The 22,895-nt window shown below is 36.6% G+C and overlaps 1 protein-coding gene and 1 pseudogene across 4 annotated transcripts in view; one reads left to right on the top strand and one right to left on the bottom strand.

Moving 5' to 3' along the window:
* The window catches only part of SIK3 (SIK family kinase 3), a 281,102-nt gene that overhangs the window by 110,312 nt on the left and 147,895 nt on the right, over positions 1-22,895 (top strand). The gene's annotated exons all lie outside the window — the stretch shown is intronic.
* On the bottom strand, positions 1,678-1,997 carry LOC114039623 (annotated as a pseudogene).

The raw sequence follows: 22,895 nt of genomic DNA, 5'->3' as shown, positions 1-22,895 counted from the left end.
AAGTGTCTTCATATTATTTTTCTTTATATTATTGTGGTCATCCTATAAATTGGTCTGGTTCTTTTTACTGTGCTCTTCATTACATATAAGTTTCTTTAAATTTTTCTGAAATCTTCATAGTTGTCATTTCTTCTGGCACAATAATATCCCTTTATTTCTTATCTCAGTTTGTTCAGCCATTCCCAAATCTATGACACTCATTTTCCTTCCAGTTCTTTGGTAGTGCAAAAAGTGCTTTTATAAATATTTTTGAATATATAGAACCTTTCCTTCTATCTTTGATCTCCATGGGGCAATGACCTACTTCCACATCAAAGCAACTTTTTGGAAGTGAATGGCCAAATCTTCAGTTCTTTATGGGCTTCATAGTGTGTGTGGCCTTACCAGAAGGAGGGAAAAATGGATGAATAAATGTTTTCTTGTCTTAACAGTGTGTGTAGAAATTTCTGGCTAATAGCACCTAGGGAAATGGTTAAGTATTACTAGTATTGCTCTTACCATGTTGGAATTATGATCTCTAAACACTTTTTAGAAAGGGCTTTTCTCTTTATTTAGAAACTCTTAAGAATCCAGAGGATTGTTGTAGATACCTCCTTTCTCTCTCAAGACTGATCATTTCAAGGTTTTGTAGTTCTTCAGTGTATTCAGTAATTTGGATTAGGCCTATTTCCCCCAGCATCCTGCTTTGCAATCTTGATTTCCTCCTTCTTTCTCTCCCTTCCTCCCTCCTTCCTTTGAGTTAGCTCTTCCTTTGCAACTTTTAATTACCCAGTAGCATTTAGATCACAAACCTTAAATTAAAGCTTAAATTGCGGATCTGAATGTGTGGTTGTAATTTGTAAGATTTGGCTGTTTTATTTAAGAAAGTTTTGTTAAACCTCTATGGGTTATAAAGTCGCTTTGGAGCAAGACTTTATTAACACTTTAAAGAAAAAATAAATAATTTTTGTTTTAGAGTCTTGGGAACATCTACCTAAAACTAAGATTTGGCAATAAGAAAACTTGTCTTTTTGAATATAAATTGGTTTCTGAGAGGTATGTAATATATACTTGAATCTGTGTTTTAAATAGGATCTGGTATCTTTTTTCACTCTTCTACTCTTATGGAGTTTACATGTTCAGGGGTTAGTTTATTAAGACTTAAAAGATTCTTTAAATCTTGAAATGTGTGAATTTGATTTCCTTTGGAGATAATTGAATATTGAGTTTATGTTTTCAAACTTATGCTCACATTATGTGGGCAGTAAGTTCCTTCTGATTTGCTTAGTACTTGACCATCAATGAGAATGAATCTTTCCTGTGGACCCACTTGCAAAACTACTGCTTAGCAACTTGGTGGTAACTTAGTGTTACTCTTTTTTTTTTCCTGGTCACAAAAACCCAAAAAGTAAATTTAATTAAAAAAATATAATTGCCTACAAGATGAAGAGATAAATTAAATCACTGAAAAAGAGTCCTGCCTTATGACACTTACATTAATTGGTAGGTTTGGTATCAGAATTCTAAGAATAAGTGTTATGCCAGTTAGATTAGGAATTGTCTGGAAATAAACACATTTTAAGGGTGAAGGATTCCTTGATTATTTCTAAATATCAAAAAGTATCACAGGCTGTTCTTTTGAACACCAGCTTCTCTCAGAGTCTACTGTCCAGAGTCTCCAATTTTCCACACAAGATAAAGTGTTGGTTTCAGCCAACTCTCAACGGAGGGGCTACTAATACAACCCCATCGCCTCCAACAAACAGCATTGGAATGTTCCTCTTGGTTGATTTATAGATCTCCTCATAAGTTTCTTCATCAATTTCTGTAGTTGTCGCAGTCTCTTCTACATCTCCCAAAATCATGTTTAAATGCTGATCATAAGCATGCAATCTTCCTCGTAGTTCTCTGTCATTTCTCATTTTTACATAAATTCGTTCATCTAGACTGAGCCTGATGAGATCAAGCGGCTCCTCTACAGTGTTGGAGGTCTGTTGCTGATCTGCGTCGTCCGCCATGTTTCAAATCCGGTTCAACTTAGTGTTACTCTAAAGCAGTGTCAGTGACTTAGGGTCTCATTGAGCCAGTTATCTTTCTTCCTGCCATACTGACATTAGCCAGTGCATTAGAATTCTTTCAGAAACATGTTCTCAAGGACCTGCTGGTCTCTTATGAGCCAGATTTTTCAGTACTCAATGAATATAACATATTAGGGAAACTCTTCTGCATGGAAGTTTTTCATCTTTCTCTTGCTTTAGGGAAAGTAATGAATGAATTCATTATAATTCAGTGGGTTTTGATTATTTTAATAAGATATAACTTCAATATGATGCTTTATTGTTAATGTTTAGTAAGATTTGATAGCCCTAAAGAGTTTCTCCCTCTTTTTTTATTCCTTGACTTCTTGACAGTACTATATTGAAATGTACATAAGATTTTTTAAAAGAATATTTGAGAAAGAAGCTAAAAACAAACATAAAAATCCTAAGCAGACTGATCTAATCTATAAGCTTTAATCACACATGGTAAATTGCAAATAATTTAATTATTCAAAATATTATTCATGCTTTCCTGTGTTTATTTTTATAAAGAGAAACAAGTAACAAAAACAATATTTTACCTGAAGTTAGTTTTGAGTGGACAATACCCATGATAGTAGAAACAGAGTGTTATCACTAGATGGCATATTTATTCCTTTGATTAATAATAATAATAATAATAATAAATATATGGAATGATAAATCCTTGAGATCAGGGACTAGTTTAATTTTTTTTGGCATTGCTTGTTAATTAGTTGGTCATATACTACTAGTAATGATAGAGAGGTTGGATAGAGAGCTGGCCTTGGAGGCAGGAAGACCTGAGTTCAAATTCTGCTTTTGAAACATATTGGTTATGCCCTCTGAGCAAGTCACCTAATCTTTCTAGGCTATTTTTTAATACTCGAAGTTGCAGAGAATGCGCCAACCTGAACTGGAGAAAGGTATTTATTCATCTGGGAGTTCTCTACACCAGTGGACTCTCAGGTTCTATCCTGTAATAATGGTAAACACATTTCCACGGTACTTTTAAGGTTTATAAAGTTCTTTCCTCACAACAGTCTTATCAGATAGGTTTTTTTATTAATTTATTTTGATTTATCAATAATCACTTACATATGCTTTTGAGTTTAAAATTTTTCTTCCCTTCCTCCCCACCACCCTCCCTGAGATGGCACACAATCTCATATAGGCTATACATTTACATTCATGTTGAACATATTTTCACATTAGTGATGTTGTAAGTAAAAAGTAAAACCAATAGGAGGAACCATCAGAAAGAGGAAACAAAACTCAACAGAAGAGAAAAAAAATAGCAATTCAAATTCCGTAGTTCTTTCTTTGGATCAAATAGGTTTTTTTTTTGTGACATGCTTGTCATTGAGCAATGAAGAACTGTGATGAGAACTGGTATGTGGAAAGGAACATAGTAAAATTAAGAATGATGCAGTTTATAACTTCTGCTTCCATTTTCAGATTGTTTGTGATTCAGAATTATGTGACTATGGGATAAGACCCTATCTGCATGCCTAATTCAAATGGAGTTTTTACAAGTCACAGTGAAATTTACATCTAGAACTAAGCTTGGTTTGGGAAAGGGAGGTCTTATCTATTTTTTAAAAGGGATTTTGTTAAAATTTCCATATATTTTCTACATTTGATTAATAACTTTGAACTATTACCTATACTACTCTATACGGGCACTAGTTCAATTCAGTAGTCATTTTATAAAGTGCCTACTCTATGCCAGGTACTGCTTGGAGCTACAGATACAAAGAGAAAAATTATATACAAAATAATTTCAAGGAGTGGGAAGTGATCTCTAATGGGTTCCTTTTGTAGGACGTGGCCCTGAATGTGAGCCCTGAATAGAGACATAGATTCCAAAAGGCAAAAAATGAGGAAGCGCATTCCACTTGTCTAGTACCTTCTCTGCAAAGGCACCGAGGCAGAAGATAGGATGTCTTCTACAAGGAGCAGCAAGTAGCTAGCTTGGTTGGAATGTGGACTCAATGAGGAATAACTATCATAATACACCTAGAAAGATAATTTGGATCCAGATTGTGAAAAGCCTTACATTTCAAATAGTTTTAATTCTATCTTAGAAGCAAGAGGGAACTACTTATGCTATTTGAGCAAGGGAGTAATATGGCCTTAGAGCTGTGTTTTAATATAGCTCTTTGGCAGCTGTGTAGAAGATGAACATTGTGTAAGAGTGAGACTTGAGGCAGAGAGAATAATTAGAAAGCAGAATGTGGTTGCCATAGCCCTGGCTAGTGGTGATGAGAACCTCATAGAGGGTTGTGGCTGTGGGAATGGAGAAAAAGGAGATGAATGAGAAATATGAGGAGGTAATATCAACAAGGTTAGGCAGCTGATTGAGTATTAGTGATGATAGAGGGTCAAGAATTGAGGTTGATTTTCATATTGCAAATCTGAGTGACTGAAAGGATGGTAGTGTACTGGACAGAAATATGGAAGGGAAATAGGGCTGATGATTGTATTTATGTAGGCCAAGGTGATTGTGTTTGGTATGGTAAGCAGTGGAGAAGCACTGAACCTGGATAATGGGAGTAATAAAAGCAGAAATTTGGGAACATTACTCTGACAGTTAAATATTTAGGATGCTTTTTTAAAAAATGAGAGTGTTTATTAATACCTTCTGCTTTTAGATCACAGTAATTTCCAAATATATCCCTCCTTCTTCTCTTAACATGAGAACCGTCCTTATAAAAAAAGAAAGAGGGAAAAATAATTAAATGAAATTAACCAATATGTGAACTGAATGTGACAGTAAGTGTATAGTTCCTTACTTCTCCAAAGAACAGAGGTGCTTTTTCTCATCTTTTCTAGGGCTAAGCTTGGTCATTACAATTACATACTATTTAGTTTCTTTTTTTTTTGTTCTTTCTATTTATGTTATAACCATTCTGTATAAAATTTTTCTGATTCTGAATACGTCATTCTGCCTCAATTCATATAATTCTTCGAATGAATTAGTTTTTACAGATTCATAGACATATAATTTTCCTGGAACTTAGTTTCTTTTTTTATGAAATGAATGGATTGAAGGAAGATAATTTGTAAATTTCTTTGAATGTCTAAAATAATGTGATTCTATATCTCTCTCAAAACAAGTAATTCAATTGCTCTTTTCATATATGTGGCCCTTACTGGGTTTCTTTTTTTCCTCTTGTGAATTCATATCTTCAGATAGGAAAGAAAAAGTCTTCATTTGTGCTATATGTTTTTAGTAGAATCCTTGACTTTGAACCCCAACCTGGGAATTTCTGTCATCATCTCTTTATATGGTAAAACATGACCTTAATGACCACTGGTTTCCGTATTGACTTAGTGCAAGGACAATAAAAAAATTGTCCTACAAGCTACAGAGGATCCAAACAGTTTTCAGTCATATTTTAAAATCTAGAGAAAGAAGCAGTGACTTGAGGCTAAAACAGTATTATAGGCTTTTCTTACATACATATTTTTCAGTTTTGGCATCCATATGGTGGTTATAAATGAAAACTATTCAGTTTATAGGCATGACTGAACGTAGCACTAACTCAGCTGATATGGATTCTCTCATATCTGTAATTGCCTTTTCATAAGTAATAGAGGTGGTTACTTGTTTAAAGCACCAGCATTGTTTTCTTATTCTGGTGCTTTAATTCGATCAATATAATTAGCATATAGTATATATTACACAATTTACAGAAAACATGATCATATGGTCATCTGTGCACTAAGTTCTCTTTGTTATGTGTGACAGTTGTTCTCCCTTCTTTTAGGGCTAGAGATTGGACTCTTTTGAAAACATTTCATTGCTTTTTCCAGCTAATGCTTTTCTTCTATTCTTCATGCTTTGGTTTCCAAGCAACCTGGCCTCCCATAGCACCTTGCTGACGTCTTTCTAGCCCCCCTTCCTTCCCACCTGCTTACTTTAGCACTTTTCCTTTGCTGCCTGTGCTTTGGGTTAAAGATAGGAGAACATATTTGTTTCTTGAAATCCTCCAGTCTTCTCAGTAAGTAGGGAAAATAAGTGAAATCACTTATAGAAGTTTCTTTGTTTTTAGCAATTGTAATATCATCATGAAAGGCTATATGTATTCTGTTTTTCATACAGTTATTTTTAGTTTAATGACCAGAATTTTTTAAATTTAAGACAGGTATCACCTAAAGCTAAGCTTTTGGGAGACTTATAAGTTGGAGTGTAAAGAGAAATGGTCTCTAATCTAGTCTGTCACAGTATCTTAGTAATTGCTTTCGTTGCCTCCAAATCTCTCCTTTTCAATCTATTCTTAACACAACTACAAAGTACTCTTTCTAAAGCAGGGGTCTGACTGTGGCACTCCCCCACCCCAAAAGTTCTAGTGACTTCCTATTACTTCTAGGATAAAATACACATCCTTTTTTTTTTTTTTTTTGGCATTTAAAGCCCTTCACAATATGTCTGCAGCCTATGTTGCCAGACTTACACATTACTCCCCTTCACACATTTCTAGCCAAACTAGCCTTTGTGCTGTTTTTTCACACACACCCACACACACCTTTTCCCACCTCTCTGCCTTTGCAAAGGGCTGTCCTTGTGCCTGGAATGCACCTCCTTTCTTCTGCCCTTTATAATCCATGGCTTTTTTGGAGCTTCTCAAGTGCCACCTTCTAGACAAGTCCTTTCCTTATCACCAGTGTCTTAGCGCTTCTTTCCCTCCCCCCCATTACCTTGTATTTACTTTGACAGAGTGTGAGCCCTAGTGTTTTAGATTGGCTTTGTATTTTCAATGCCTAGCACCGGCAAGTAGTAGTCACTTAATAAATGCTCGTTGCTTGATTGGATTGCGTATAGGTTGGCCTGGATGGCTGTTGAGGTCCCTCCCGAATTCCTTGTGATTGTGGGATTGAGAACTGTGCAGCAGATGACTCAGATGCCAGTCTTTATAAATTCTTGGTTCTTCATTCAAACATCCCAGTGTTGAAGTGCTTTGGTTGCTGGGAAGTAGGGAGGCATTTAAGAGAATTTAAGTCAGAGATGTTGTTTGTGCAACTTAGGGGGAGATACCTGCTTTTAGAAGGTACATCTTGAACCTTCATTTTGTGACAAGGTAATAGACTCAGAACTAGAAGAGATTGTACAAATCAAGTCTAGCCCTCTCGTTTTACAGATGAGGAAATGAGGCCGAGAGATTGGAAGGGGGTTTTCCAAGGTGACGGTATGTCTGAGAGTAGGGATTTAAACACGTACCCTGAGACCACAGATCCAGCCTTCCTTTCCATATCAAGGACTGCCTCTGTTAATGTGCCACAGATCACTGTTTTGCACAGAGACTGCCATTTGACACTATGTGTGTGTACTAAGTACATATATAGACTCTGAAAAACGCTTTGGCAGCAGAAAAAAATACAATAGGTGTTAGTAATTCATATTTTTATATAGTAGTTTATTTTTCCCAATTAGATATAAAGACAATTTTTAACATTCATTAAAATTTTTTTTGACTTCCAGATTTTCTCCGTCCATCCCTCCCTTACCAATTCCCTCACTAAGATGGTAAGCAATTTGATATAGGTTATATACGTGCAGTCATGTGAAACACATCCATACTGGCCATGTTGTAAAAGAAGAAACAGACCCAAAGAAAAAAAAACATGGAAAAAATAAAGAAAGTGAAAAATAGTATGCTCTGATCTGCATTCAGACTCCATCAATTCCTTCTCTGGATGTGGATAGCATTTTTTCATCATGAACCCTTTGTAATTGTCTTGGATTTTTGTATTGCTGAGAATTGCTAAGTCATTCGTAGTTGATCATCATACGATATTGCTGTTACTGTGAACAATGTTCTGGTTCTACTCACTTCACTTCATATCAGTTCATGTAAGTCTTTCCAGGTTTTTCTAAAATTTGCCTGCTCATCATTTGTTATATAGCACAATAGTATTCCTTTAAAATCATATACTACAACTTAACAGTAATTCATATTTACAGCAGAGGAGCACACTGATCATAAGAATAAGTGTTTTAAAGCTTACAAAATGCTTTCTTTTACAATCTTGTGAGATAGTGCGAGGATTGTTGTTGCTTTTTACTTACAATTCAGTAAACTGAGGTTCCATAAGGTTTTTGTTAAAGCCAGAGCCAAATCTTGTCTTTTCTGCCTTCACAACAACTTTTTATCTCCTTTCTCCCCCTTCCATGGCAGCCACCCTGATCCAGACCCTCCTCTTCTCACTGGAATAGTATAATAGCTTTCTCAGTCTTAAGTATCTCCCAACGCTAATCTCTCCTCTACCCAGCTGCCAAAATTATTTTTCTACAGGACAGGTTTGACTGTGACCCCAGCCCTCCCCCTCTGGTCAACTCCAGTATTTCTGTATTACTTAGAGGATCAAATATAAACTTCTAGCATTTAAATCTCCTTCTTACCTTTCCAATCTTCTAACACTACTGCCCAGTGCTTGTATGCCCCCATGCATTGTAGGCTATAGCAACACTTGCTTACTTGCTATTCCTAGCACATGACACTCCACCTTCTGTCTCTGCCTTTGCCCTGGCATACTCCATGCCTGGAATACTTTTTCTCCTCACTTCCAACTTCTTCATTTCGATAGCTGTTTTCTAGACTTAGCTAAAGTCCTACCTATTGCATGCAGAAAACCTTTTTCTCTCTCCCAAGCTGTAGTTCCTTCCTCTCTCTTCTTATATCTTGTATATACCTAATTATTTGTTGTCTCCTTGAGGGGAGGGACTGCTTTTTGTATTTCTTTGTATCCCCTGTGTTTAGTATAGTGCCTGATAATAGTAAGCACTTAAAAATGTGGACTTGCCTGAATTTAAATCTTTTTAAGCCTTAAAAATACTGCCTTTAGTGGATTTATGTAAATTTGTTGTTGAGATACAACATCTTTCTAACCCAGCATTTCTCTTTGTCTCCCTCCACCACCAGTGTTTTTCAGGAAAATATAAATAACTAGCAGCACTAAATATTTGTTAGGTACCTGCAAACTACTGTAATCTGTTTGCTTTTGACCTTTGGGCTGCTTGCCAAAACATTTGCTATTAAAGCCGAAACATTTTGCAGTGCTTGCAATATCTAGAAATAATTTTCTAAATTTCAAATATACTTAATATAAGAAAGGAATAGAGTCAGGAACAATAACAATATGACATACATACATACACACATACACACACATACACACACACACACATATATGCACATTCATAAGGAGGTATGTTATTGTTTGGTTGTGTTCGACTCTTCATGACCGCATTTGGAGTTTTCTTTGCAAAGATCCTGGAGTAGTTTGCTGTTTCCTTCTCTAGCTCATTTTCCAGAAACTGAGGCAGCCAGGGTTAAGACTTGCCCAGGGTCATCCAGCTCGTGTCTCTGGCCAGATTTGAACTCAAGGCCTTCTGAATGCAGGCCCCAGCACTCTATCCACTTCTTCTAGCTGCTGGTAAAGAGGTATGTGCATATATATATGTATAATGTATAACTGGGGCAAGACAGTGAAGTTGTGGTAAAAAGTCTAGACTTAGGGGCAGCTAGCGCAATGGATAGAGCACCGGCCCTGGAGTCAGGAGGACCTGAGTTCAAATCCTGCCTCAGACACTTAACACTCACTAGCTGTGTGACTCTGGGCAAGTCACTTAACCCCATTGCCTAGCAAAATACAAAAAAAAACCAAAAAACCAAACAAAAAGTCTAGACTTTTTATTTCATCAACTAGAGACAAACTTTCCTCTCCTTCCCAATTCACTATCTATACATTTATATGTGGAAACATCTTTACTACTCTCATTTCCACTTTGCCTTTGGTTTTCTCCTCTTTCCTCTGGTCACTGACCCCATTATCTTGTTTACCATATGAGGGGCAGCGTGGTGTAATGTTTAGAAGAGTATTGTGCTTGAACACAGACAGATTTGGATTGGGACTATCTTTGACATCCAGGATCTAGATAATTATAGGAAAGTTGCTTAAATTCCCTATGTCCTAGTTTCTTCCATAATCATTAAAATGGAGGTGACAGGATGTATCTCAGAATTGTGAAGTCCAAGTAAGATAATGGATGTAAGGTGCTCTTCACACTAGGATATAGAGAGGATGAATTGAATTTTGGTAATTGTTTTGTTAACCTTTGAAAAATGTAATGAGCCAAAGAATCAGTAATCATGCCAGTAAAAGGTATTGATATAGCATAGGATAAAGAGTGCTCAGTTTGCATTCAGAGAACCTGACTTTGAATATTGGGTTTGACTTGTGTCCATGTTGCTGTGTGTCAATCACTTCACTTCTCTGGCATTCACTTTTCTCCCCTAAAAAGGAGGGAGCAAAATCTCATAAAATCTTTTCTGGCCCTAAAACAATGATCCTTGGATCCTAATTATATGTGCTGAATGGAGCCATTGTCAATGAGTTTAGCTTTTCTTTTTTTTTAAATTTCCTTGATTAGTGGTTGCATATTACATTTCCCCCCCAAAGCCTTGAATGAATAAAAAACATTTTATTATGTAAAAATGTGCAGAGCACTATGCTTAAGTGCTAAGGATACAAGAGGAAATCATATCCATTTCTGATGTTGAGCCTTCTGGCTTGTTTGGTTGATCAGACACATACCCCTAGGATTTCTTCCCTTCAAAGAAGAAGAAAGTTTACCTTTTGGATTGGACATGTTTTTGAAAGCTGGAAGGATTCCTCCCAGCTGTGGGCCAGTGTACAACTCCCTGTAGCTATTAACTATTAGAGGTAACTAAGTGGTGTAATTGATAGAACACTGGGCCTGGAGGCAAGAAGACCTAAGTTCAAATCTAGCCTCAGACACTTAACCATGTGATCCTGGGCCAGTCACTTAACCTCTGTTTGCTTTAGTTTCCTTAGCTGTAAAATGGAAATAATAATAGCAATTGCCTCCCAAGGATTGTTGTGATGATCAAATAAGATAATAAAGTAAGGTACTTAGAGTGGTGCCTGACCACATAGTAGGCTCTATATAAATGCTAGCCATTATTATTATTGTAGCAGTTTTATTCAGGGAAAAATTGTACATCCTGCAGGAGATGTAAATAGGATAGTAATTGTCTAGATCTCAATAGAATGTGAACTCCTTGAGGGTAGGGACTGTTTAAAATTTTTATTTTGTATTTCCAGCAACTTAGGACCAAGTAGGCACTTAATAAATGCTTATTGAATTGAATTAGGCCAAAGTCATTAAAGCGATGGGTGTAGGTAAACATTTTGTTGCTGGTGGCCAAGGTGATTACATAGTTAGTGATTTCAGTTAGTCTTTTCCTCTTTATCAATGCCACCAAATCAAGTCAGCTAACATTTTTTAAATGCCTACTCTGTGTCAGGCCTTGCTAAATACTGGGGATAGAAAGAAAGGTATAAAGCAGTCCTCATTCTTCAGGAGCTCAGAGTCTAATGGAGGAGATAACATGCAAACAACTATATGCAAACAAACCATAAACCAACAAGACATATAGTATAATTTGGTAATAGTTTCAGAAGAAGGCCCTATGATTAAAGAAGACTAGGAAAGACTTCTTGCAGAAAGTGGAACTATAGCTGAGACTTGAAGCTAATTAGTCAGTCAGTCAGTATGAAGTGCTTACTGTGTGTGCCTGGCAAACTTGGGGAGGGGAGGGGAGGGGAAAAGACTGACGTCTAGGGGTGAGAGGCAAGGATTGGGAAAGAGCTCTTGCAGAAGGGGCCATTTGAGTTAGGCCTTGAAGAGAAGTCAAGGATTCTAAGAAGTTGAAGGAAATGAAGGAGAGAGGCATCCAGGCATAGGGGACAGTAGATGCAAAGGTGCTGTAGTGGGTGATGGAGCCTAAGGTGTGAGGAGCAGCAAGTAGGACAGTATGACTGAGCTGAATGTGTGCAGGAGGAAGAATAAGATGATTAGAAAGAAAGATAGGAAGATACTAGGTTGTAAAGAACAGTAAATAATAAGCGGAAAAGTTTCTAATTTGTTTCAGAGGTAACAGGGAGTCACTGGAATTCATTGGTTGGGAGGATGAGGAGTTCTTTGGTCGGAGTGTTTTATAAAAAGCACATTGGCAGCTGTGTGTAGAATGGATTGGAGTGGGAAGAAACATGAGGCAAGGAGATATTAATTACAAGGGTGAGAGGAGATGAGGGAATGAAGTAGGGCTGTGTGAATGAAAAGAAGAGTTAGTTGTGGGGATAGAAATAACAAAATTTGGCAACTGTTAACTCCCAATATGTGGACTGAGTGAGAGTGCATCAAGTGACTGACAAGATTGTGGTGCCTCAACAGACATAGAGATGTTTGGAAGAGAGGTGGGCTTAGGGGAAAGGTAAATTATCAACAAGAATTCAGTAAGCTCTTACTACTTGCTGAACAGTGGAGATACAAAGAAAGGCAAAAAAAATGTGCTTGCTCTCAAGGAGCTTACATCCTAATTGGAGAAACAATATGTAAACAATTAGGTAGATACAAGATAATGACTTCTGTTTTTTGATATGCTAAGTTTGAAAAACCTATGGTATGTCCACTTTGAAATACCTTCTAGGCAGTTGATGATGTGGGACTGGAGTTTAGGAGAGCGATTAGGGCTGGATATCACATCTCCTAGAGATGATAACTGGAACTTGAGATGACATCTGTAAGTGAAAAATGAGAGCCCAGTGAGAAAGTGCGCCTAGCACAGAACCTTGGAGTGTACCCACAGTTAATGGATGTGACTATACCAGCGAAGAAGGCTGAGAAGGAGTCATCTGACATGGAGCAGAACTCAGAGAGAACTTTGTCTTGAAAACACCAGGAGGAAAGATTAACCAAGAGAAGGAGCTTACGTTCTAGGAGCAGTGGGGAGGACCACATGTATCTATTAAAGTACATACGAAGTACTAACAAGAAAACCTCTTGGTCCCTTTTCCACAGATTACCACAGATTTCCAAAAGAAGAAAAACAAATGTGTTGTCAAAGATTGAAAAAATGCAGTTTAGGTTTAAGCAGCTTTGGGTCCACCACAATCTAATAAGCATTTATTACACACCTAATATGCTTGAGGCACCTTGCTGGGGGGTACAGAGACAAAAAAAAATCCAGTGTAATAAAAATGTAATGGACTTCAAAAATGACTGTATGAATAGTTGTGTTAGGGCTTCCCAGTTTGATAGGTTTTGAACTGGTATACTCTATTTTATATATTTTGAATTTGAGTTACTTTCAAAAATTGTGTTATAATTTGCTGATGTTCATTGTGCTGTTGATTTCTATCTACCTTGGTCTTTTGTATAACTTAGTAAAAGCCACATTTGCAATCTTAGTTGGAACTTAAAAGACCTAGGAGAATCCACAGGAGAATCTCTCCTTTGTCTCCATCTCTAATGTATTAGCCTAAGGCAATTTAAATGGTCTATTTATTATTGGATATATTGAATCAAACGGCTGCTAGAGGTGCAACTGGCTGGCTCAGTGAATAGAACTCTGGCCTTGGAGTCAGGAGGACCTGAGTTCAAATCCAGCCTCAGACACTTAACACTTACTAACTCTGTGACCCTGGGCAAGTCACTTAACCCCACCTCACCAAAAAAGCAAACGAAACAAACAAACAAACAAAAAAACAGCTGCGAAGTGGTGGACTGGATAGAATCTTAGAATCAGAAAGACTCATTTTCATGAGTTCAAATATGGCCTTGGACACTTACTAGCTGTGGGACCCTGGGCAAATCACTTAACCCTGTCCACCTCAGTTTCTCATCTGTAAAATGTGCTGGAGAAGAAAATGGCAAACAACTCCAATGTCTTTGCCAAGAAGATCCCAAATGGAGTCATGAAGAATTGTACACGACTGAAAAATGACTGAACAATATTGAATCAGATCACCGTCTTTTGGAATGTTTCCATGGCTCACTCAAGACAGTTTGTAGGTATGTAGTATGTCCTCATCCCTGTTTAGTTCAGGAAGCAGTCACAGGGTTACTATTTAATCTGAAATTTCTGAAGATGTAAATAATTGCAAAGAGCTGTGAAGACAAAACTTTAAATTGGCACCTGCCCAGACCAATGTCAGCTTTACTTCCAAAGTTCATTTTACTCTTTAGCTGCTCATGTTAAATAGCCCTTGCCCATGTTTTTCTTAGAATATTCATATTGAACAAAATTTTAATTTAAATAAGAAATGCCTCAAATGTTGTACAGACTTGGCAATGACTTTTCAGCCCGAAGTAGTAAAAGTAGAGTCTCAGGCCCTACTTACTTTTCTTTCTTAAATCTGTGGTATTGCTTGGAACAGAGTAGCTTTCCCCCCTTTTAGGTGATCACAAAGAGGTCTTAGAGCCCGTCCATTTAATGTGACTTTAGTTATGAAAGACAGTAAGTTTTCAGGCATCTTTAGTTGCCAATTATCAGAGTGTATGGAATAAGTTATTTCTTAGTTATGTATTTAAATTTTGGTATGCTGTTAACCTTGCTGTGTTGTTAGAAATAGGTTTTAGATATACCATTTTGTGTACTAGCTATGAATGGAAAATTGTCACTTGATATAAAGCCACTGGGTCTATTATAAAGCTAAAGATGGAAAAAGCCCATATGTAGTATCTGTAATTTATGATAATTTGAATAAAATCATAATACTTTATTTCAAACTGAACATTCAAGAGTCTGTTTTTTTAAACCCCTTTAGAATTAACTGAACCTAATCCAGAGGGTTTATCATGTGTCTTCTGTACTGAATTTTGGAATATTTTACTTTTAGTCAACTAATGATAGTTCACATCCAAGAATAATTGTGTGTGTGTGTGTGTGTGTGTGTGTGTTGTACATTGTCTTACGTGGAACGTGGAACATGAGGGAAAAAGAAACAAATCAAAATATTTTTAATAAGTGGTAAGAAAAATGTACAGTTCTAGGCATCAGTTCCACCAATTAAAATATAATGGGCATACTGCTCTTAAGACAACAGTCTCATTGTCACAATTGGGGGAAATAGGAAATGGGTAACTGGTCTACTTGGGTTATATAACAGATGTGATTCCTGCCCCCACCCCCTTTCTTTTATTTTGGCTTAGCATTTGATATTTAAAACCTTTGTCTGGTGTTATTTCAAGTGACTAGTTTGGTGATAAATTTTTTTTCTTCCCGTTCCAATGGAATTGCTCATTGTACTTCTTACTTTACATTTAGTTTCAGATGGACCACCAATCATGAGCCTTAATAAATAGTCATAAATTATATTCTGTCATCAGACAAAGTTGAAAGGCTAAATTAAATCAATAGATCCAAGCTAGGTATTGGTGTTGTGTGGCCTCTAGGATATTCCAACAAGCATTGTTTATGATACCCAAAGAATGTGGATAGAAAGTTTTATTGGCTCATTCTATATTTCCCAAGTTTTGGAATTTATTGAAAATACCTGCTGTCTGTGAGGTTTAACTTCGGTCATTAATGGTGAATCCAGCAGCTTTGCTGGGTAACCTAATCCTGTCCTGACATTGGGAGCCTAGTCTTTATTAGCCTGCATCGAAGGAATCTGCCTGCTTGTTCTGTGACATTAATGTTCAGAAACATATCAGCTGTTACTGTGCCCTCATCTAAAATTTCTTCAAATGTTATCAACCATTCTCTGGCCACTCTTCTGGTTTGGGTTGGTCAAAAAGTATGGTAAGAGAAGGGAGACAGCTGTCTCACTTTGGAAACAGAAAGTTTAGACAATAGAGATGAGTTGTTGCCTAATTTTAAGATATTTCTAATTAAAGAGTCTACTCATAGATGAATAAGTAGATGCATTGTGCTATAGTGTAGTTCATATCACAATTAAACTTTTCCTTAAGGTGGAACTTATTTATGTTTTTTCCACTTTACATTTCCTTATAATTTAAGCCTTTTTTCTGTGTTCATATATTTTCTAATACTATTCTGACCTCAAATTCCTGCTGTTTGCCCAGCATTTTCTGTAGTGTGCATTCATCTCTCAGATTTACTTGGTGAATATCCTCATTGTTGTAAAACCAGCCCTGAATAAACAGAGGTTCTTATATATGCTACTTATGACCTTTACAGAATTTCAGAGTTAGAAAGGCATCCAGATAGATAAATAGATAAAGCATTTATTAAAAGTGCCTACCATGTGGCAAATGGTATGCTAAGTGCTGAAGAAACAAATACAATTGAACAAGGCAGCCCCTGGCCCTCAAGTAGTTTATATTCTTTTTTAAAAAATTATTTTATTTTTAATTCTAAATTCTTTCCCCCCTACATCCCTCTTTCCCCATCGAGAAATTCTGCAAGGTAAAACTAAACCTGTTACAAATATGTATAGTCAAGCAAAACAAATTCCTACATTAGCCATTCCCCCTGCCCCCCCCAGTGACTCACTCAGCACTCTGAATCCATCACTTCTCTATCTGGAGGTGAGTATATTCCAGTCTTCTGAAATTGTGATTGATAATTGTGCTGATCATGTTTCCGATTATCCAAGTTGTTTATTTTTATGATGTTGTTAGTGTATAAATTGTTCTCCTGCTTCTGCTCATTTCACTTTACATTATTTTATGTCTTCCCAAGCTTCTCTGAAACCATTCCCTTCATCACGTTTTTCAGCACAGAAATATTCCATCACATTCATATACCATAACTTGTTCCGCTATACCCTATTGGATGGGTACCCCCTCAGTTTCCAATTCTTTGCCACCACAGAAAGAGTTGCTAAAAGTATTTTTATACATGTGAGTTCTTTTCTTTTTTCTTTGTTCTCTTTGGAGTATAAATCTAGTAGCAGCATCATTGATACAGTTTAATAGCTTTTTGAGCATGGTTCTAAATTGCTTTCTAGAATGAGTGGACCAATTCACACAGCTCTACTAGTAGAGTACTAATGCATCTGTTTTCTCACAGATCTTCCAGCACAGTTATTTCCTCTTTTTGTCAACTTTAGTAATCTGATGGGTGGGTGTGAAATAGTACCTCAGAGTTGTTTTAATTTACTTTTTCCTGATTATTATATATTTGTTTTTAATTTTCAGCATTCACTTCTGTAAGATTTTGAGTTTTAAATTTTCTCCCCCTTCTTCTTCTCTCCCCTCCCCAAGATGGCATACAATCTGATATAGGCTCTACTTATACATTCATATTAAGCATATTTTCATATTAGTCATGATGTACAGAAGAATTAGAACTAATGGGAGGAACCATGAGAAAGAAGAAATAAAACAAAAGAAGAGAAGAGCAAATAGTATGCTTCCATCTGCATTCAGACTCCATGGTTGTTCTTCTGGATGTGGATAACATATTCCATCATGAGTCTTTTGGAGTTGTCTTAGATCCTTGCATTTCTGAGAAGAGCTAAGTCTATTAAAGTCAGTCATAGAACAACGTGGCTGTTACTGTGTACAGTGTTCTTCTGGTTCTGCTCATTTCACTCAGCATCAGTTCACATAAGTCTTTCCAGGTTTTTCTGAAGTCTGCCTGTTCATCATTTCTTTCTTTCTTTCTTTCTTTCTTTCTTTCTTTCTTTCTTTCTTTCTTCCTTCCTTCCTTCCTTCCTTTCTTTCTTTGCATTAGCCGTGTTTATTTTATTTTATTTTTTTACATTCCTATTAAACACATTTTCACATTAGTTGTGTTATAAAGAAGAATTAGGACCAATAGGAGGAACCACAAGAAAGAAGAAACAAAAAAAAACCAGAAGAAAAAAAAAGAGCAAATAGTATGCTTCAATCTGTATTCAGACTCCGTAGTTCCTTCTCTGGATGTAGACAGCATTTTCCATTATGAAACTTTTGGAGATGTCTGAGATCCTTGCATTGCTGAGAAGAGCTAAGTCTATCAAAGTTAGTCATTGTACAGCATGGCTGTTACTGTGTACAACATTCTCCTGGTTCTGCTCACTTCATTCAGCATCAGTCTGTACAAGTCTTTCCAGGTTTTTCTGAAGTCTGCTTGATCATCATTTCTTATGGCACTATAGTATTCCATTACATTCATATACCACAACTTGTTCAGCCATTCCCCAGTTGATGGGCATCCCCTCAATTTCCAATTCTTTGCCACCACAGAAAGAGCTGCTATAAATATTTTTGTACATGTGGGTCCTTTTCCCATTTTTATGATCTCTTTGAGATATAACCCTCAAAGTGCTATTGCTGAGTCAAAAGGGTATGCATAATTTTATAGCCCTTTGGGCATGGTTCCAAATTGCTCTCCAGAATGGCAGGATCAGTTCACAACTCCACCAATAATGCATTAGTGTTCCAATTTTCCCACATCTCCAACATTTATCATTTTCCTGTTTTGTCATGTTATCCAATTTGATTGGTGTGATGTGGTACCTCAGAGTCATTTTGATTTGCATTTCTCTAGTCAGTAGTGATTCAGAGCATTTTTTCACATGACTATAGATAGCTTTAATTTCTTCCTCTGAAAACTGTATATTCACATCCTTTGACCATCAATTGGAGAATAGAGCATTTTTAATGTGATTGCTGATAGCTTAGATTTGTTCCTCTGAAAACTACTAATTCATATCTTTTGACTATTTATTAATTGGGAAATTGCTTTTATTTAGTAAATTTGACTCCATTTTCTATGTATCTTAGAAATGAGACTTTTTCAGAGAAACTTGTAGAATGGATTTTTTCCCTGCTTCTCTTCTAATTTTAACTTCATTGGCTTTGCTTATGCAAAGTCTTTTTAATTTTAAGTAATTAAAATTGTCCATTTTACTTCTTTTGAACTTTTCTACCTTTTGTTTGGTTATAAACTCTTATGTAGATCTGACAGGTAAATTATGACATTACCTTTTAGGTCTAAATTATGTGCCCATTTCTAGCTTGTCTTGATACAGTGTTGAGATGTTGGTCTTTATATCTAATATCTACCAGACTGCTTTCTATTTTTTTTTGTAGTTTTTGTCCACTATCAAGTTCTTGTCTCAATAGTTGGAGTCTTTAGGTTTATCAAATTGTAGGCTGTTGTACTCATTTCTTTCTGTGTATTATGTACCTATTCCACTAATTAACCTCTCTTTCTTACCAATACCAAATTATTTTGATGATTCTGGCATTGTAGTATAGTTTGAGATCTGGTTAGAATGTAGACAGTTTTTACCTTGTTTAGTACCTTGTGATTGCTTGCCTGTATTTATCTTTTTATACTTCTCTTGACTTCTGTGTTTGTGTTTTGAATTTTCTACTCAGCTCTGGCCTCTTTTGGGAATACCTCTATTTCAATGTAAAGTTCACCCCCCCCACCCCCGCATAGTTTTTACTCAGTTTTGCTGGGTAAAGTTATTCTTGGTTGTAAGCCTAGCTCTTTTTCCTTCTGGAATTTTGTATTCCATTCTCTTTGCTGGCTGCTAAATCTTAGGTGATCTTGATCTTGGTTCCTTACAATATTTTTTATTTGACCTAGGAGCTCTGGATGTAACATGTTTGGAAGTTTTTTTTTTTCTTTCCTTCTTTCTTCCTTTCTTTTCTTTTGAGATGATCAGCAGATTCTTTCTTTCTTTCTTTTTAATAAAACTGATAGATATTTTCTTTTATGATTTCTCGAAATGTGATGTCTAGGTTCATAGCTGGTCATAATTTTCAAGTAGTCTAATGATTCTTTATCTTTCTTGGCAAGGCAATTGGGGTTAAGTGACCTGCCCAAAGTCACACAGCTAGTGAGTGTATCTGAAGCCCGATTTGAACTCAGGTCCTCCTGACTTCAGGGCTGGTGCTCTATCCACTGTGCCACCTAGCTGCCCCTTAAGGTCATTTTTTAAAACTCTTACAACAACAACAACAACAACAACAATAACCACAACCCTCTTGCTTTTTTTTTTTTAAACTCTTCTAGGAATTCCAGTTAGACTAGTGTCCAAGGTGCAGTTTTCTTTGAAGCTTTGCTTGTAGTTCTTTTTGAGTCTTCTCTTCTGGGTTTATGTCTTTAACTTCTCCGGCACCATAATAGTTTTTTATGATAGGATTCTTTTTTGCTTGATCATTCTTCTGGCCTCCTTCTTATCTTTGGACTAGACTCTGCACAATTCTGAGGGGACTGTCTGGTCTGAATTTCTGTCCACTACTTTCTACTTTCTGGCCTGCTACTTTCACAGCTCAGGCTTGGCACCCAAACTTTCAGCATCCCCAAAGTGATGTGATTCGGGGTGAAGCCTGCTCATTGCCCTCCTGGTCTGTGTTCTTAATGTTCCTGACTCTGATTTGAGTCTACTGTCTTGTGTCTGGTTGGGAGTTTCAGAAGACTACTGATAGACTCAGCCAGTGTTAGCCCACTGGGAGGCTTTGCAGGTTCAGAGCAACTAACCATTAGGTTTTCCTTTGGTCTTGGACTCCTGCCCTGCATATTCTACTAGTCTTCAACCTGGATCACTGGCTTTGGTCTTGGGATCGACCAGAGCCACACAGTTTCTGTTTGCTTCTGAACTTGTTCCTTGCTCAGTATACAGTACTGAGTATGCCAGGACATACTCCTGCACTGCAACTTCTCGAGTTCAGGGATCGCCTAAGACGTTTTCTGCCCCAGTATTTCCTGCCTTGCTGTATTAACTTTTTCAGTCCCTAAGTACTAGAATACTCTGCTAGCAGCTACACACAGCCAGACCCTGTCCCCATTGTCTGTCTGTCTTCCTAAGCCAACCAGGGTCAGAAGAATGTTTCACTGTGGCTTTTTCTTAGATTTCCCAATCAAAATTTGGGCTAGTGTGTTTTCTAGATCTTTACCACAGTGGGGTAGGGGCATGCTGAAGCTATGGCTTCTCCCCCAAGATAATATTGACCTATTAGAGCTGGGAGATCCAGTGGAGTAGAGATGGTCAGAGAGTAGGGCCATGGTGAGACTTCAAGCAAATGAGGAACTTGGAGACCCAGGGCTGAGGTCTTAGTTTCCAGTGGGGTCAGAGAGTAGGACCATGGTCAGGATAGTTTACCAAGTAGAAGCATGAAACCCTTCTACATGGAGATTAGAGCTGAAGATTCCTTGAGCTACTCCAAATTAGTAATTTCAGGACTTGGTAAACATTTGGATCCAATCAAACCTGGGTCCTTATAAACGTGATACACAGCATAAGAAAAAATGTAGTATTATTGTGGTCTTACATACCTTTTACCTTAGGACAGAACCCAGTGTTAAACAGTCATAATTCCTTTGTTTTTTTAATCCACATATGACAAAAACTAATATAAAAAGTCTAAGGAATTTTCTGATACACCTGAAAAAAATAACATAAAGAGGAATCCTTGATCCAGAAATAGCCCCTTGAAGACAGCCTGCTCTTTTAATACAATTTACCATGATTTTCAGTATACTGGACAGTACACATAAAAACCACAACTCTTATCCTTGTGATTTCTGTTCTATGTTAGCTAGTCATTTTTTCTACATGAACAAATGTACAGCAAACATCAATAAACAGAAAAACTACTTGGTAGAGAGATAAATTTTCTATTTGTTAGATGACAAAGTTTCCATCTAACCTTTTAAAATATATCTTTTGTTTTCCTGAAAACTTGCCAATCTAATTTTTTTAACTTGGTATTATTTTAACTTGAAATAGATTGACAACTATTATCATAAAACTAATATACACCCTTCCTACCAACTTAATCTAATTTAGAATTTTTTATTAACAGAAATTATATTTACTTAAAGCGAAGTTTACAGTGAGATTTAGAATTTGGAATACCACTACCAGAGATCCAATGGGATTGAATTACAAACCAGGTCAACCTCAGGTGGCTTCAGGCCCTTGTGGGACGTTTTGAATTTTTGAATTTAAAAAAGTGGGGCATTGTCCACTATAGACATATTTGGTGGCTTAGTTATCGAAACGAAAAATTTCATAGTACTATTAAACCATATTACAGCTTCTTTGTTCAAAATGAGCTGTTTGCGTCGGTAAACTGATGGGGAGAATGGAAATGGGGTGGTTATAGCATTGAACTAAGCTGTTTTTAGAGGGCTGTAACACCTTTAAAAACTACACATCAGGGCTGATTTACATGAAAAAAATATCTGTGGAAAGTTTTACAATATTGTGTTAGGAATTCATAGAGCCACAGACAGTTAGAGCTGAAAGGGACCTTGAAAGGCATTTAGTTTAACCTCTTCATTTTTGTAACTGAGGACACCTAGCCCCAGAAAGGTCAACTGATTTGTCATGGAGAATTGACTATCATTGCTGGTATGGTGTTTACATATTTTGAAAATCAAAAATAGTAGAGGGAAATAGAGGTCAAGTTAACATTTCTTAGTGGCTGCAAGGACCCAGATTCCTCACTAAAGAACTAAAAGTTTTTAATCTCTGCGAAAGAAAAAATGGAGGCCTTTTGCTTTATATAGTGCATGTTTTATTATATCTGCCACTGTCAGCATTTCCCCCCATTTTTCTAGGTAATTTGTAATTTAGAATAAAATCCAATTCACTTTATTAGTTAGCTTTTTACTTTGTTCTCAAAGACACAGAGGAGCCAATAAAGCAACTCATTTAAGGTAGCCATAAGTTTGTTAGGAAAGAATCCAAAGCAAAATAATAAATATAGAGATGATACTGCAATGTATTTAACTTCCACCTGAGCAAGCAAGCAGGGTGTTATTTCTTAGTATAATTTACAAGGTTAAGCTTGACTTCAGATCATTAATTACTGGATTATAACTCACATTTTGAATTTCTGCAGGAAGTTTTACAAAACTTTACTGAGGCAAATAACAGCACAGGCATTGCTAAATCAATTTTTTAGAAACAAATTCAGTGTTGTGGGGGAGCCAAGACCCCAGGACCAGTGGCAGCCCAGGGGAGGAAGTATAAGCCATCTGGTAGCTTTCTATTTCAAATCATTATTCTTGTTAACTAGGTGCTAAGCTTAGTTATTTCTGTGCTACTGAAGGAGTTTAAGTTCAGCCAACA

Source organism: Vombatus ursinus, unplaced genomic scaffold (genome assembly GCF_900497805.2).
Source record: "Vombatus ursinus unplaced genomic scaffold, bare-nosed wombat genome assembly UNPS02012156.1, whole genome shotgun sequence".
Taxonomy (NCBI): Eukaryota; Metazoa; Chordata; class Mammalia; order Diprotodontia; family Vombatidae; genus Vombatus; species Vombatus ursinus.
The sequence above is the reverse complement of the archived record's forward strand: the minus strand, read 5'-3'. Positions and strand labels throughout refer to the sequence as shown.